The sequence below is a fragment of the Ranitomeya variabilis genome, chromosome 2 (assembly GCF_051348905.1).
Source record: "Ranitomeya variabilis isolate aRanVar5 chromosome 2, aRanVar5.hap1, whole genome shotgun sequence".
Lineage (NCBI taxonomy): Eukaryota > Metazoa > Chordata > Amphibia > Anura > Dendrobatidae > Ranitomeya > Ranitomeya variabilis.
Genome location: NC_135233.1, coordinates 351,534,176 through 351,546,787, shown reverse-complemented (window position 1 = coordinate 351,546,787; position 12,612 = coordinate 351,534,176).

Genomic DNA, 12,612 nt, shown 5'->3' with positions numbered 1-12,612 from the left:
TTAAAGGAGTTGTCCGGTCTGAGCAGGGCTGTGGCCACTAGATGGGTTCGAATTTTGCATACTTGATCGCCGTTTTCAGTGCAGATGTCAGCGAATCCTCCCAGCGCACGCACTGCACAAGAGTGACTGCAGAGTTGTCATTCTAGACAACCCCTTTAAGCGGTAGGCCAATTTCAGCACCGACTGGAGGCATTGATGCAGTGGAGATGAATAGGCAGGGCAACACGTGGGGCAGCGGAGCTGAAAATGCTGGACGGCATAGGGACAGCAAGGATCAGTAGAGCTGGATATGCAGAAATGCCCCTTGGAACAAAAGGGTTGGGTAAATGAAGGGGTACCTTAATGCAGAACCAAGTGTGTACATGGCATCCAGGAACAGAAGAGCTAAGTTGGCAGTAGTAGCAGAGCCGGGTGTGCGGATTCGGTTTTTGAACATCAGATCCGAGACAGCAGTCAGGTACCGGGATGTAGCAGAGCTGTTAGTGCAGACCGGACTTTGGAACAGTAGAGTCAGTCGACGCGTGGGGCAGCGGAGCTGAAAATGCTGGATGGCATAGGGGACAGCAAGGATCAGTAGAGCTGGATATGCAGAAATGCCCCTTGGAACAGAAAGGTTGGGTAAATGAACGGGTACCTTAGCGCAGAACCAAGTGTGTACATGGCATCCAGGAACAGAAGAGCTGAGTTGGCAGCCAGCCGCTCGGTAGTAGTAGATTCGGTTTTTGAACATCCGATCTGAGACAGCAGTCGGGTATCGGGATGTAGCAGAGCTGTTAGTGCAGACCGGACTTTGGAACAGTGGAGTCAAGTTGGCAGCAGGGAAGTATTTGTGAAAAGGCAGCGTGGCTCAGCTGTAGCAGAGCTGTGTTGGCAAACTGATGAAGTTTACGGCCCCAAGTGTTAGCGTCATGTGCACATTGCCTGAGTGATGGCAGCGTGTCTTTAGAGGCCTAGGGGATGGCAAGTGCAGAGGGAAGATGCGCCGACTGGCATCTGGGTGTCTGCACATACCCTTATCATTTTTATTTTTTTTTTCTGATAGTGCTCCTAATCGCCTGCTCAGATACATGAAGGGGACTATCGCAATTTGTAAAATTGTGGGAAATGTTGAGAAGCTGGTAGACCACATTGCAAAATAAGAACAAAATCCTCACTACTCCTTCCGCAAGTGATGGAACACCAACAGTCTTCCGACGCCCTGAATCTTTGGCTACAGCAGTCGCGTGTAAATAAGTGGCCGCAAAGTTCACATGCCATATTACTAGTATCACCAATCTGATATGGCACCGTAATGGTATGACACACGAGCGCTGCTGTCATTGATCGGCGGCAGCGGTTACGTTCCATTTGCTTGTACACCTCAGGATTGATGCTGAATCGCTGACAGATAATGTTGGAAAATCCTTTTTAATGACTGTTTTAAAAGGGTAACGAAAGCTGCTTTGCCACTTATCTGATGGAAAAGTATAGAATTAAGAGAGGAAAAACAATCCAGACAGAACCGATCTTCTCTTGGATTTCACTTGTCGTTTTGACGATAGAGAGATTTGGGGTTTGGGTTTAACAAGATTATTAAAGTACCGTAAATTGGATTGGCAGTGTTGTGATGGACGGTTTTTCTACGAGATGAATGTTACAGTGGCTTGCAAAAGTATTCACCCCCGTTCCCCAAACTGTTTAAATATTTTGATAGTCTAAGTTAATGAAGTGGGACTAATATAGGCATACCGTAATTTTTTGTGGGATCAAATTACAAAAATGTGGCATGTGCATATGTATTCACCCACTTTTGCTATGAAGTCCCTAAAATTTCTGGCACAAGCAATTCCCTTCAAAAGTCACATGTTTAGTGACAGGACATCTCCCTCTGTGTAATATAAGTGTATATACACTTCACCTTTTCTGAAAGGCCACAGAGGCTGCAACACCAATAACAAGAGGCAGCACTAACCAAACACCACCATGAAGACAAAGAGATCTCCAAAGAACATCATGAAGACCAAGGAGATCTTCAAACAACATCATGAAGACCAAGGAGATCTTCAAACAACATCATGAAGACCAAGGAGATCTCCAAACAACATCATGAAGACCAAGGAGATCTCCAAACAAGTCAGGGACAAAGTTGTTGAGAAGAACAAGTCAGGGTTGGGTTATAATAAAATCTCCCAATCTCTGATGATCCCCCAGACCACCATCAAATCCATTATCATCAAATGGAAATTACTCGGTACCACAACAAACCTGCCAAGAGAGGGCCGCTCGCCAAAACTCATCTCGGGCAAGGAGGGCATTAATCAGAGAGGGAACACAGAGACCAAAGTGTGGAGAAACGGGGTCAGTGGGTGCTCTCGTCCGCTGGCCTGGCTGTCTTTAGCAAGACTGCATGAGCCATGGCTCATACCACTGAACGCCCGCTCTATCTCCCAGTGGGCAATACACTACACAGACAACACAGGGTTAAGGTAAAACAGTGTGGCAATACTTTATTGAACCACAGCACACAATGGCAAACAGAACACTCCCACCAATTACCCGAAGATGGTGCACATTACAGGGCCTCACCCTTCTGCTGACTCGTCGAAATAATCGTAGATGTTATGTCAGAGCTCCCAGGGTCGCTACTCCATCTGTGGGTGAACGCACAGAGCAGGGGTAACGACAAGCATAGGGAGATGACCAAGAACTGTCCATACAAGGTCCAAAGCCAGTTGACACGATGTCAGAGCTCCCAGGGTCGCTACTCCATCTGTGGATGAACGCACAGAGAAGGGGTAACGACAAGCATAGGGAGATGACCAAGAACTGTCCATACAAGGTCCAAAGCCAGTTGACACGAGAGTCACCACCTGGCTTGTCTGACCATCTCCATGGAACCAGGCGACCAGCGGGTCCCAACCCTGGCTTTCTCCAAACAGATCCATGGTTCAAAGATGGTTACTGGATCAGATCTGTGTCCTTCCAACCGGAGCCGAAAACCCCTGGGTTGTTTCCTATAGAATCATAGATCAGTGTCCCTCGTGATGGTGCCATGATGAATTGGCTGCAGTCCTTTCTATTGTCTGTTGGGTGGTTTGCAGAGTGTCTGGCTGATAGCTCTGTGTTAAGGCCCCGTCTCACATAGCGAGATCGCTGCTGAGTCACAAGTTTTGTGACGCAACAGCGACCTCAGTAGCGATCTCGCTATGTGTGACACGTACCAGCGACCAGGCCCCTGCTGTGAGATCGCTGGTCGTGTCGGAATGGCCTGGACCTTTTTTTGGTCGTTGAGGTCCCGCTGACATCGCTGAATCGGTGTGTGTGACACGGATTCAGCGATGTCTTCACTGGTAACCAGGGTAAACATCGGGTTACTAAGCGCAGGGCCGCGCTTAGTAACCCAATGTTTACCCTGGTTACCATCGTAAATGTAAAAAAAACTACATACTCACATTCCGGTGTCCGTCAGGTCCCTTGCCGTCTGCTTCCCGCACTGACTGACTGCCGGCCGTAAAGTGAAAGCACAGCACAGCGGTGACGTCACCGCTCTGCTGTTAGGGCCGGCGCTCAGTCAGTGCAGGAAGCGGACGCCAGGGGACGCGAAGGTGAGTATGTACTGTTTGTTTTTTTTACTTTTACGCTGTTTACCCGGGGACCTCGGCATCGTTGGTCGCTGGAGAGCGGTCTGTGTGACAGCGACCACACAGCGACTAAACAGCGACGCTGCAGCGATCGGCATCGTTGTCTGTATCGCTGCAGCGTCGCTGTGTGTGACGGGGCCTTTACTTCAGTCTCCCAGGATGTGATCTCGGAGTCTTTTTATACCCAAGGCATGTAAGCTATTTTTAGAATTACCCAGGGTCTTTCAGTCCAACATCAAGATAAGGTAAACAATGGTGATGGGATTAAGTAGCACTATTAGCATATAAGCACACATCAATAAAGAAAGCTTAACACACTCTATGTACAGTCATTATTACAGACTTAAGGTACCTTCACACTAAGCGACTTTATAACGATAGCGATCCGTGACGTTGCAGCGTCCTGGATAGCGATATTGTTGTGTTTGACACGCAGCAGCGATCAGGATCCTGCTGTGAGATCGCTGGTCGTAGCTGAAAGTCCAGAACTTTATTTCGTCGCTGGATCTCCCGCTGACATCGCTGAATCGGTGTGTGACACCGATCCAGCGATGTCTTCACTGGTAACCAGGGTAAACATAGGGTTACTAAGCGCAGGGCCGCGCTTAGTAACCCGATGTTTACCCTGGTTACCATTGTAAATGTAAAAAAAAAAAAACACATACATTCCGGTGCCCGGCGTCCGCTTCCCTGCACTCCTCCTGCATCCTGTGTAAGTGCCGGCCGTAAAGCAGAGCGGTGACGTCACCGCTCTGCTCTGTGGGAGATGTTCGGCGCTGACACAGGGTGCAGGAGGAGTGCAGGGAAGCGGACGCCGGGCACCGGAATGTGAGTATGTGGTTTTTTTTTTTACTTTCACAGTGGTAACCAGGGTAAACATCGGGTTACTAAGCGCAGCCCTGCGCTTAGTAACCCGATGGTTACCCGGGGACTTCGGCATCGTTGGTCGCTGGAGAGCCGTCTGTGTGACAGCTCTCCAGTGACCACACAACGACTAAACAGCGACGCTGCAGCGATCAACATCGTCTGTATCGCTGCAGCGTCGCTTAGTGTGAAGGTACCTTTAAGGTATCGTCACACTTAGCGACGCTGCAGCGATATAGACAACGAGCCGATCGCTAGAGCGTCGCTGTTTAGGTCGCTGTAGAGACGTCAAACACAGCAGCTCCAGAACGATGCAGGAGCGATCCAGTGACGTAACGGCGACTCACTTATCGTTCTCACAGGTCGTTAGCTCCATGTTTAACATTGCTGACATCGTTGCTTTTGCTGTCAAACACGACGATACACGCCAACCTGACGACCAAATAAAGTTCTGGACTTCTAGCTCCGACCAGCGATATCACAACGGGATCCAGATCGCTGCTGCGTGTCAAACACAACGAGATCGCTATCCAGGACGCTGCAACGTCACGGATCGTTGTCGTTCTCATTGTAAAGTTGCTCAGTGTGAAGGTACCTTTACACAGTATGTTGGATAGTATATCAGTTGGCAAGTCTATCTTCTTGACCCACCAGACATAAACACTTAACCCCTTCATGACCCAGCCTATTTTGGCCTTAATGACCTTGCCATTTTTTGCAATTCTTACCAGTGTCCCTTTATGAGGTAATAACTCAGGAACGCTTCAACGGATCCTTGCGGTTCTGAGATTGTTTTTTCGTGACATATTGGGCTTCATGTTAGTGGTAAATTTAGGTCGATAATTTCTGAGTTTATTTGTGAAAAAAACGGAAATTTGGCGAAAATTTTGAAAATTTTGCAATTTTCACATTTTGAATTTTTATTCTGTTAAACCAGAGAGTTATGTGACACAAAATAGTTAATAAATAACATTTCCCACATGTCTACTTTACATCAGCACAATTTTGGAAATACATTTTTTTTTTGCTAGGAAGTTATAAGGGTTAAAATTTGACCAGTGATTTCTCATTTTTACAACAAAATTTACAAAACCATTTTTTTTAGGGACCACCTCACATTTGAAGTCAGTTTGAGGGTTCTATATGGCTGAAAATACCCAAAAGTGACACCATTCTAAAAACTGCACCCCTCAAGGTGCTCAAAACCACATTCAAGAAGTTTATTAACCCTTCAGGTGTTTCACAGCAGCAGAAGCAACAAATAGGGGAAAAATTAACATTTAACTTTTTAGTCACAAAAATGATCTTTTCGCAACAATTTTTTTATTTTCCCAAGGGTAAAAGGAGAAACTGGACCACGAATGTTGTTGTCCAATTTGTCGTGAGTACGCTGATGCCTCATATGTGGGGGTAAACCACTGTTTGGGCGCACGGCAGGGCTCGGAAGGGAAGGAGCGCCATTTGACTTTTTGAATGAAAAATTGGCTCCAATCTTTAGCGGACACCATGTCGCGTTTGGAGAGCCCCCGTGTGCCTAAACATTGGAGCTCCCCCACAAGTGACCACATTTTGGAAACTAGACCCCCCAAGGAACTTATCTAGAAGCATAGTGAGCACTTTAAACCCCCAGGTGCTTCACAAATTAATCCGTAAAAATGAAAAAGTACTTTTTTTTCACACAAATTTTCTTTTAGCCTCAATTTTTTCATTTTCACATGGGCAACAGAATAAAATGGATCCTAAAATTTGTTGGGCAATTTCTCCTGAGTACGCCAATACCTCATATGTGGGGGTAAACTACTGTTTGGGCACATGGTAAGGCTCGGAAGGGAAGGAGCGCCATTTGACTTTTTGAATGAAAAATTATCTCCATCATTAGCGGACACCATGTCAGGTTTGGAGAGCCCCTATGTGCCTAAACATTGGAGCTCCCCCACAAGTGACCCCATTTTGGAAACTAGACCCCCCCAAGGAACTTATCTAGATGCATAGTGAGCACTTTAAACCCTCAGGTGCTTCACAAATTGATCCGTAAAAATGAAAAAGTACTTTTTTTTTCACACAAAATTTTTTTTAGCCTCAATTTTTTCATTTTCACATGGGCAACAAGATAAAATGGATCCTAAAATTTGTTGGGCAATTTCTCCTGAGTACGCCGATACCTCATATGTGGGGGTAAACCACTGTTTGGGTGCACGGCAAGGCTTGGAAGGGAAGGCGTGCCATTTGACTTTTTCAATGGAAAATTAGCTCCAATCGTTAGTGGACACCATGTTGCGTTCGGAGAGCCCCTGTGTGCCTAAACATTGGAGCTCCCCTACAAGTGACCCCATTTTGGAAACTAGACCCCCCAAGGAACTAATCTAGATGTATAGTGAGCACTTAAAACCCCCAGGTGCTTCACAGAAGTTTATAACGCAGAGCCATGAAAATAAAAAAAATATTTTTCTTTCCTCAAAAATGATTTTTAGCCCGGAGTTTTTTATTTTCCCAAGGATAATAGGAGAAATTGGACCCCAAATGTTGTTGTCCAGTTTGTCCTGAGTACGATGATACCCCATATGTGGGGGTAAACCACTGTTTGGGCGCACGGCAGGGCTCGGAAGGGAAGGCACGCCATTTGGCTTTTTGAATGGAAAATTAGCTTCAATCATTAGCGGACACCATGTCGCGTTTGGAGAGCCCCTGTGTGCCTAAACATTGGAGCTCCCACACAAGTGACCCCATTTTGGAAACTAGACCTCCCAAGGAACTAATCTAGATGTGTGGTGAGCACTTTGAACCCTCAAGTGCTTCACAGAAGTTTATAACGCAGAGCCATGAAAATATAAAATTATTTTTCTTTCCTCAAAAATGATTTTTTAACCCACAATTTTTTATTTTCCCAAGGGTAACAGGAGAAATTGGACCCCAAAAGTTGTTGTGCAGTTTCTCCTGAGTACGCTGATACCCCATATGTGGGGGTAAACCACTGTTTTGGCACACGTCGGGGAGCGGTAGGGAAGTAGTGACGTTTTGAAATGCAGACTTTAATGGAATGCTCTGCGGGCGTCACGTTGCATTTGCAGAGCCCCTGATGTGCCTAAACAGTAGGAACTCCCCACAATTGACCCCACTTTGGAAACTAGACCCCCAAGGGAACTTATCTAGATGTGTGGTGAGCACTTTGAACCCCCAAGTGCTTCACAGAAGTTTATAACGCAGAGCCGTGAAAATAAAAAATGTGTTTTCTTTCCTCAAAAATATTTTTTTAGCCCAGAATTTTTTAATTTTCCCAAGGGTAACAGGAAAAATTTGACCCCAAAAGTTGTTGTCCAGTTTCTCCTGAGTACGCGGATACCCCATATGTGGGGGTAAACTACTGTTTGGGCACATCGCGGGGCTCGGAAGGGAAGTAGTGACGATTTGGAATGCAGACTTTGATGGAATGGTCTGCGGGAATCATGTTACGTTTGCAGAGCCCCTGATGTGCCTAAACAGTAGAAACCCCCCACAAGTGACCCCATTTTGGAAACTAGACCCCCCAAGGAACTTATCTAGATGTGTGGTGAGCACGTTCAACCCCCAAGTGCTTCACAGAAGTTTACAACGCAGAGCCGTGAAAATAAAAAATAATTTTTCTTTCCTCAAAAAAGATGTTTTAGCAAGCAATTGTTTATTTTCACAAGGGTAACAGGAGAAATTGGACCCCAATATTTGTTGCCCAGTTTGTTGTGAGTACGCTGATACCTCATATGTGGGGGTAAACCACTGTTTGGGCGCACGTCAGGGCTCGGAAGGGAAGTAGTGACATTTGAAATGCAGACTTTGATGGAATGGTCTGCGGGCGTCACGTTGCATTTGCAGAGCCCCTGATGTGCCTAAACAGTAGAAACACCCCACAAGTGACCCCATTTTGAAAACTAGACCCCAAAAGGATCTTATCTAGATGTGTGGTGAGCACTTTCAACCCCCAAGTGTTTCACATAAGTTTATAACGTAGAGCCGTGAAAATAAAAAATAATTGTTCTTTCCTCAAAATTATGTTTTAGCAAGTAATTTTTTATTTTTGCAAGGGTAACAGGAGAAATTGGACCCCAATAGTTGTTGCACAGTTTGTCCTGAGTACGCTGGTATCCCATATGTGGGGGTAAACCACTGTTTGGGCGCACGTCGGGGCTTGGAAGGGAGGGCGCACCATTTGACTTTTTGAACGCAAGATTGGCTGGAATCAATGGTGGCGCCATGTTGCGTTTGGAGACCCCTGATGTGCCTAAACAGTGGAAACCCCTCAATTCTAACTTCAACACTAACCCCCAACCCTAATCCCAACTGTAGCCATAACCCTAATCACAACCCTAACCCCAACACACCCCTAACCACAACCCTAACCCCAACACACCCGTAACCCTAAATCCAATCCTAACCCTAATCCCAACCCTACCCACAACTGTAACCCCAAGACAACCCTAACCCTATCCTTAACCCTAACCACAAGCCTAATCTTAACCCTATTTCCAACCCTAGCCCTAATTCCAACCCTAAGGGTACCGTCTCACATAACGATTTACCAACGATCACGACCAGCGATACGACCTGGCCGTGATCGTTGGAAAGTCGTTGTGTGGTCGCTGGGGAGCTGTCACACAGACCGCTCTCCAGCGACCAACGATGCCAAGGTCCCGGGTAACCAGGGTAAACATCGGGTTACTAAGCGCAGGGCCGCGCTTAGTAACCCGATGTTTACCGTGGTTACCAGCGTAAAAGTAAAAAAAAAAAAAAACTTACATACTCACATTTCGGTGTCCTTCAGGTCCCTTGCCATCTGCTTCCCGCTCTGACTGAGTGCCGCCGTACAGTGAGAGCAGAGCGCAGCGGTGACGTCACTGCTGTGCTGTGCTCTCACTTTCCGGCCGGCAGACAGTCAGAGCGGGAAGCAGACGGCAAGGGACCTGAAGGACACTGAAATGTGAGTATGTACGTTTTTTTTTTTTTATACTTTTACGCTGGTAACCACGGTAAACATCGGGTTACTAAGCGCGGCCCTGCGCTTAGTAACCCGATGTTTACCCTGGTTACAAGCGAACGCATCGCTGGATCGCTGTCACACACAACGATCCAGCGATGACAGCGGGAGATCCAGCGACGAAAGAAAGTTCCAAACGATCTACTACGACGTACGATTCTCAGCAGGGTCCCTGATCGCTGCTGCGTGTCAGACACAGCGATATCGTATGGATATCGCTGGAACGTCACGGATCGTACCGTCGTAGCGATCAAAGTGCCACTGTGAGACGGTACCCTAACTCTAATTCCAACCCTAACCCTAAGGGTATGTGCCCACTTTGCGGATTCGTGTGAGATTTTTCCGCACCATTTTTGAAAAATCCGCAGGTAAAAGGCACTGCGTTTTACCTACGGATTTACAGCGGATTTCCAGTGTTTTTTTGTGCGGATTTCACCTGCGGATTCCTATTGTGGAACAGGTGTAAAACGCTGCGGAATCCGCACAAAATTAACATGCTGCGGAAAATACAACACAGCGTTTCCGCACGGTATTTTCCGCACCATGGGCACAGCGGATTTGGTTTTCCATAGGTGTACATGGTACTGTAAACCTGATGGAAAACTGCTACGAATTCGCAGCGGCCAATCCGCTGCGGATCCGCGGCCAATCCGCTGCGGATCCGCGGCCAATCCGCTGCGGATCCGCGGCCAATCCGCTGCGGATCCGCGGCAATCCGCTGCGGATCCGCGGCAATCCGCTGCAGATTCGCAGCCAAATCCGCACTGTGTGCACATGCCCTAACCCTACCCCTAACCCTACCCCTAATTCTAACCCTAATTCTAACCCTAGTTCTAACCCTAACCGTAGCAGAAAAAAAAATATATATATTTTATTTATTTTTATTATTGTCCCTATGGGGGTGATAAAGGGGGGGTCATTTACTTATTTTTTTATTTTGATCACTGTGATAGGCTATATCGCAGTGATCAAAATACATCTGAAACGAATCTGCCAGCCGGCGGGCGCAGTGCGCATGCGCCCGCCATTTTGCAAGATGGCGGCGCCCATGGAGAAGCCGGACGGACACCGGGAGGCCAGGTAAGTATGAAGGGGGGGTGATCGGATCATGGGGGGGGGGGACCGGAGCACAGGGAGGGGGCACCGGAGCACGGGGGGAGCGGACAGGTGGACGGAGGAGCGGACAGGACGAATTAGGGGGGCGGCCACGTAACGGAGCACTGGGGGGGCGATCGGTGGGGTGGGGGGGAGGCAGATTAGGTTTTCCAGCCATGGCCGATGATATCGCAGCATCGGCCATGGCTGGATTGTAATATTTCACCGTTTTTTTGGGTGAAATATTACAAATCGCTCTGATTGGCAGTTTCACTTTCAACAGCCAATCAGAGCGATCGTAGCCACGAGGGGGTGAAGCCACCCCCCCTGGGCTGAAGCACCACTCCCCCTGTTCCTGGAGATCGGGTGAAATTGGAGTTAACCCTTTCACCCGATCTGCAGGAGCGCGATCCCTCCATGACGCATACGCTGCGTCATAGGTCGCATTGGCACCGACTTTCATGACGCAGCGTATGCGTCAAAGGTCGTGAAGGGGTTAAATTCACAAGCCAATATACAGATAAAAAGCCAGTTCTTTTGGTTTTACAAAAACATGGTTGTCTGGGAAATTAAGATACAATCTGGATTCTTCACACAAAGGTTCACAGTTGTAGGCGTGTTCTTTACATGAACTGATGCAAACCCTCAAAAAAAGTGAAATTCCAGGTTGTGAGGTAGCAAAACACGAAAAATGCCAAGGGGGTGAATACTTTCTCAAGCCACTGTAATTAACCACAGACATTCGTCAGTGAGTGGTGGCGGAAAATACTGATCGCATTATAGAAACTGGCTGAGTATGGAATCTTGTATTCAGAGTTCCATGGGAGAGAAGTATGGAAATTTAGCTCTTGCGTATCAAAAGAAACTAGTTTTTAAGTACCACCTTGGAGGTATCTACCCTATAAGTCAATGTCCAACCCTTTACAAGGCTTGTAACATGATCAGGGAAAAAATATGGGGAAGAAGTGATCATAGAGAGTCGCCATTTAAAGACGTCATCATATGATCTGCATTAAAACATGAGGAAGGATTGAAGTTTTGCAATGTAATCTCTTGAATTTGGCATTTTATGTCACCAGACATGTTGGACATCATGTGACAGAAGTGGCGGTCAAGCCCCAGCAGAACTGGTCTGCTTCCTTGTAATGCTTTAGCCTGGTTTTAAAGGAGTTTTTCATGCTGGTCCATTAAATGCCTGAAAAGTCTCTTTCTATTCACTTATTGTAAACCCACTTTGCTGTTCAGTCTTTTTCAGGTTTTGAGAAACGCTTGGTGGGAAAAAAAAGTGCATGTACAGTAACATATTTGACACATCTCCAAACGGAATCTGTTCCAAACTAAGCATTGTCCCATTAGAAGACTACAAAAAAAACCTCTAAAAAAAACTCCTAAAACGCTTGAAAAACTCTTAAAAACGGCTTCAGGAAATGAAAAACTCCCCAATTAAGGAGCGTTTGCTGAAGTGGATTCCACTAGAAAAATAATGATTTTTGACTCAAAAAGCTCTGTGAGCACATACCCTAAGAGCTTGTTCACACCGACTCTTCTTGCCATGTTTTTGGAGCTGAAACTTTCAAGTTCCTGAGGAAAATTTTGGAGAATTTCCACTAAAACATCAATGTGAACACACCCTTATAGTTCTTCCGAGTTGGTCCACCCTGTTGTCAGATCTCTGGCTTCATGCCTGGTTTTTGCCTTTTTTGGATCCAGAACATTTCCCATACTTTCTATGACTTCTTCTGGTCCCTAAACCCTAAAATAAATGTTCATTGTGAATTTCTGAACTCCTATACCTTCATGTATTATTTAGATATTGCGGTAATCCAAGTCTGCGCGAGTCTTTGAGGCCGTCTTTGTGTACGTCTCACAGCAGTAGAGGAGAGTGATGGAGGTTCTCAGACGCCTCGCTCTCTGGCAGGATTTAATGCTGCGCACAAAACCCTGCAGGGTAGTGAAGTTCACTTGGCGAGGGTCAGTGACCAAGGCACAATGGATTTACTGTAACCGGATTCCCAGAAGCTAACTTTA